Raw genomic sequence first — 6,000 nt, 5'->3', positions numbered from 1 at the left:
GTTATATTTAATAAGATTCCTTGCTTTTTCATTAAGAGATTCAATTTTCATTATTATTTTTGTGATTTATGGTCCCTTAAAAAAATTAAAAAAAAAAAATTTAAAAAGAAAGTGGTTGAACCGGAAAATTGACCGGTTCAATCCGGTTTGAAACGGGTCGACTGCATAACTGATCCAACTTCAGATTCGAACCGGCTGGACCACCGGTTCCCGGTCCAACCGGTCCGACCGGCCGGGTCGGTCCGGGTTTTAAAACACTGCTAGTAACTAAAAGATTAAACAATTATAAGTATATGAACTAAAAAAATCTATCTTAAACTATAAAAACTAAAAAAGATAAATATAAAGACAAAAAAAAATATTTTGAATTATAAAGATAAAGTAAGTAAAATTATAAAGATTAAAGAAGTATTTTTACCTTGTTTTAAATTGGTTACAATTTTAGTATTAAAAAATATTTCAAAATTATTGATATTTTTACGTTTTTATTATAATATTTTTTTATTTATCTCTCCATGAATTATTCAATAATTATAATTTAAAGTAAGGTTTTTATTTGACAAAGTGATACTATTTTTTAAATTTTGTATAAAAGGATAATATTTTTATTATTGTTTTAATTTATGTGTAGAAATCTTGAGCGGCAAGGTAGTATTTAACAAAACTACTCCTTATCCCACAAAATTTTTACACAAAAATTATGAAAAGTAATAAATATATCACTTTTGATATAATTCTCCTACCCTTGTTTTTAAATAATTATGTTATTTTTAATTGTGATGAGTTGAATAATTTATAAGAAATAAATTAACCATTTTTATATTGTTGTGTTAAATGATGAGAACATTAATTTTTTAAAAATATTTTTAAATTAAATTTGCATTTAATTTAAAACGTATATATATATATATATATTATAAACACAATACATTATTATAATTTGAGATGATTAAAAAAATTAAAATATATTTAATTACTTCAAGTGTTTTGTCCGTCTTCATAAATAATCGATGGAAAAGTATACAACTATTCTATTTTCAAGAAATAAGATTAGAAGAAAAAAAAAAAGTTATTTTGTGATTGACGAAAGAAAATAAATGAATTTTGAAAAATATGTTGTACATGTATTAAGATACTCTCTATTCTTTTTTTCAAAGTGTTGTTTATTGATTTTCTTAATTCGGTTATCTTACTAAATCAAAAAAATGTATTTACAAAAAATGATGCTTAAATAAGTAATTCACTTGAGATAATAAATATAAGAATTAATCACTTATACATTGTTAGTATAAATTTTTTTTACACTAACAACTAATTATATCTTTTAATTGTGTCATGTCAATAATAAAAGTAAATGTATTTAGAATGACATGACATAATTAAAAGATATAATTTCTCAAAATACAATACTATTTATATCACGATAGACCCAAAATATAATGAATGTCAACTTGAAATTATTAATTAGATAATGTGCATGTAATTAAACTACAATCACCTTAATTATCTTTTCATAAAATAAAGAGTTATTTATCTCGTTCAATACAGTGGAAGATTAGGTGCCCATAGAAACCTTGCATCCATCTGCCTTTTGGATCAAAATCTTCTGTCTCCAATTCCTGTCTCCAAACTCTGTCCTCCCAATCATAAATTGCCATCTCAACTAAATTGCCACATCATTACTTTTAATTTTAATTTTATTTTAAAAAAAATGTAACTGATCCATCAGGGCTATGCACCCCACGCACGGGCGTGGGCACGTGATCGAAGAACCCACCATGCTCGTCGTACGTGATGAGGAACAGGATCAGGTTCCACTACGGGCTCGCCCCAGCCATAACGACGATGATTTCCGGCCACCGTATCTCAAACTCAACGACTCGCCGGAGCTCAACCCGCTGCCACCACTCCCGCGTCACAAATGTAGCCTTCTTCCTCCTCCACCGCCGCCGCCGCGCTCCCTCCGCCGCCGCCCACGACAAGGCCTCCGGATCGGACAGCCTCCGCCTTTTCCTGCCCTCCTACCCCGCCGAAACGAAACCCCCCGCGACGGTCGCGGGGGGTTTCGTTTCGGCGGCGTCGGAGGGCGGGAAGAGGCGGAGGCTGTCCGATCCGGAGGCCTTGTCGTGGGCGGCGACGGAGGGAGCGCGGCAGCGACATCATTCCCTAACCCAAACGAAGACGCTGTGAACGCGGTGGTGGCGGCGTTCAAGGGTATCGTGTTGACGGGTTCCGCGGACGGGACGATGAAGATGTGGAGGAGGAAAATCGAGGAGAATGGCGAGAAGCTGAAGCACGTGTTCGATCGTGTTTTGTTGAAGCAAGAGAACGCCGTGACGGTGCTGGGGGTGAACCGTTCAGCGGCGGTGGTATACTGCGGTTCCTCCGACGGGTTGTTGAACTTCTGGGAGCAAAATTTGGTTACACTTTTTAAAAATAAAAATAAAAAATAACTGCAATGACGTGACAATTTAATTGAGATGACATTTTATGATTGGAGGGACAGGATTTGGGGACAGGGGTTTGAGACAGAGGATTTTAATCCCTGCCTTTTGAGTCCCGCACAAGACCACCAAATCCTGCCAATCTTGGTATAAATACCTGATATGGTGATGCAAGCATACATTTCACCCAGCGTTGGTTATTAAGAACATTTTCAGCAGGAGTTGCTTATGTGCCACGTCATTGTTACATCAGTTCTAATTTACTTTATGGGTTACTTAAATTTTAACAAAGTTATTTTTACAAACAATTTTACTAAAAATTAAATAATCCAAAAAGTGGATCAGGATTGATATGATAATGATGTGGCAGCAACCCCACCGGAGATGTTAATATGAATATGTCCTCCATAGAGCTTCGAATGTGAGCCACAATCTGTTGACAGGTCATCTGTTTTCCCTAAAACACCATTTCATCATGAGTCTTCCATATCTCCCATGAAGTAACAGAAGCAACCTACCCACTTGAACTACGTACGATCCCAAATAGCCAATTTAGCCACGACATACCATCTCTGATTGGTTGGACTACCTCTATATTCAAAAGGCACCAAACACCTGTGATATCAGAAACTCATGATGCTCACAAGTAAAATAAATATTGTTCTACTCAAATTGAAAGAAGAAGGAAGAATTGTTTTGATTCTGCTGCACACTTCCTACGAATACATTAGGCCTTTGATAGGCCAAGGTTCACAATAAAATATTAAACAAAAAACAAGACAACGTTTAGTGGTCATTCAACGTGCAACCTTAGTGCTAATAAAATAATGAGCATTATTCTTAGTGCACTGATCATTATACTTAGTGCAATGAGCATTATACTTAGTGCCTTCTCCACCAATAATAATTGGTTTATTTTACTTGGTTTATTTTCCACATTGCCTCCCTTAAACCAAGTTTATCAGATTTTTGTCATTCCAAGCATTTTCTTTAACTTATAGAATAATTCAGCTTTTAATGGCTTTGTAAAAATATCCGCAATTTGTTCTTCAGTGTGACAGTAGTTTATCAACACTTCTTTCTCAGTTACCAGTTCTCGGATTTTATGAAACCGAATATCTATGTGCTTAGACCGTTCATGAAATACAGGATTTTTGCATATTGCAATTGCTGACTTGTTATCACAAAATATCACTGTGGGATTATCTTGCTTCTGATGCATTACTTCAAGCATTCTTCTCAGCCACGTAGCTTGGGTTGCACAACTTGCTGCTGCTATATATTCTGCTTCGGCAGTTGAGAGCGCCACCACTTGTTGCTTCTTTGATGACCATGATATTGTACCACTTCCAAGATTGAATGCATATCCTGACGTGCTTTTCCTTGTTTCTATATCTCCTGCCCAATCACTATCTGTATATCCAACAAGATTCACATCAAAGTCTTTATCATAGAAAATTCCTTCTGTCAGAGTACCTTTGATGTATCTGAGAATTCTTTTAGCTGCCTGCCAATGAGAATCTCGAGGTTTTTCCATGAATCTGCTGAGTAGTCCAACTCCATAGACAATATCTGGCCTGGTTGCAGTTAAATATCTGAGGCTTCCAATCAAACTTTTATAGAGAGTTGGATTGATTTTCTTCCCTTCAATGTTACTTGTCAGCTTCAACTTTTCTTCAACAGGTGTTGAAATCGGCTTTGAATTCTCCATCTTGAATTTCTTTAAAATATCACCTGCGAATTTCTTTTGAGAAATGAAAATTCCATCATCTCGCTGATCAACCTCGATGCCTAAAAAATAGGACATTAGGCCCAGATCCGTCATTTCAAAACTTTTAACCATAGCCTCCCTGAATTCTGCAAACATTTTTGGATTATTGCCAGTAAAAATTAGATCATCAACATAGAGGCACACAATAAGAATATTGTCAGGATCAACTGATTTGATATACAAAGTGTGTTCAAATGGACATCTCTGAAAACCATTATCCACAAAGTAAGAATCAATCTTCTTATACCACGCTCTGGGTGCTTGCTTTAAACCATACAATGCCTTCTTCAATCTGTAGACTTTATCTTCTTTTCCTTTAATTTTATATCCTGCAGGCTGCTCAACATATACTTCTTCTTCCAAAGTTCCATTCAGAAAAGCAGATTTAACATCCATTTGATGAATTTTCCAATTATTTTGAGCTGATATAGAGATAAGCATACGAATTGTATCTAATCTCGCTACAGGAGCGAATACCTCAAAATAATCAATACCTGGCTTTTGTTTGTACCCTTTTGCTACCAACCTTGCTTTAAAACGATCAATTTCTCCATTGGACTTGTACTTAGTTTTATACACCCACTTTACTCCAATTTGCCTTTTGTTTGCTGGTAAGTCTGTCAGCTCCCATGTTTGATTCTTTTCAATGGCATGAATTTCTTCATCCATTGCTTTTCTCCAATATTGATTATTTGAAGCTTCTTCAAAAGTTACTGGTTCACAATCTGCAAATAAGGCAAAATTGATAATTTCTTCATCAGATGGGTCATTATCATTACCCACAACATAATCCTCCAATCTGGCTGGTAATCTCCTTTGTCTTTGTGGTCTGCTTGATGTTTCTGGCTCATCAGGTGTTGTATCTACATGTCCATTCTCCTCTTCATAGTTTTCTGAATTTACAGCAGGTACCTTTTGGGCTTTGAAAGACCAATCCCACATTCCTTCTTCATCAAAGGTCACATCTCTGCTGATAATTACCTTCTTTGTCACTGGATTGTAAAGCTTATACGCCTTTGAGTTGGTGCTATAACCAATGAAGATGCACTTCTCTCCTTTGTCATCAAGCTTCTTTCTGAGTTGATCTGGTACATGAGCATATGCTATACACCCAAAAATTCTGAGATGCCGAATTGAGGGCTTCCTTCCACTCCAAGCTTCTTCTGGTGTTTTATCACAAACACTCTTTGTTGGACACCTGTTCAAAATATACACAGCAGTAGAAACTGCTTCTGCCCAGAATTCTCTAGGCATTTGTTTTGCCTTTAGCATGCATCTCACCATATCCATGATTGTTCTGTTCTTCCTTTCTGCTACTCCATTTTGTTGAGGAGTGTATCTAGTTGTCATTTGATGTTGAATTCCATGATGGTCAATGAAATCTGCACAGGCAAGGTATTCTTGACCTCTATCTGTCCTCAATGCTTTAATCTTGCAGCTACTTTGTTTCTCCACTAATGCCTTAAATGACTTAAAGGCATCACAAGCTTCTGATTTCTGTTTCAAAAAATACACCCAAGATTTTCTGCTAAAGTCATCAATAAAAGTAATGAAATACCTGCTACCGCCATGTGATGGTATCTCAACCATGCATAAATCTGAATGCACAATCTCTAATGGCTTTCTTGCTCTCCAGGACTTTCCAGTTGGAAAGGATTCTCTGTGTTTCTTTCCAATTTCACAAGTCTCACATATACCTTTAGGAATGTTTATAACAGGCAAACCAGATACATACTCTTTTCTAGATAAAAAATTTAATCCAGAAAAGTGATAATGTCCAAAGCG

The sequence above is a fragment of the Cajanus cajan genome, chromosome 2 (assembly GCF_000230855.2).
Source record: "Cajanus cajan strain Asha chromosome 2, NIPB_CcT2T_4, whole genome shotgun sequence".
Lineage (NCBI taxonomy): Eukaryota > Viridiplantae > Streptophyta > Magnoliopsida > Fabales > Fabaceae > Cajanus > Cajanus cajan.
This window is presented reverse-complemented; position numbering follows the sequence as displayed.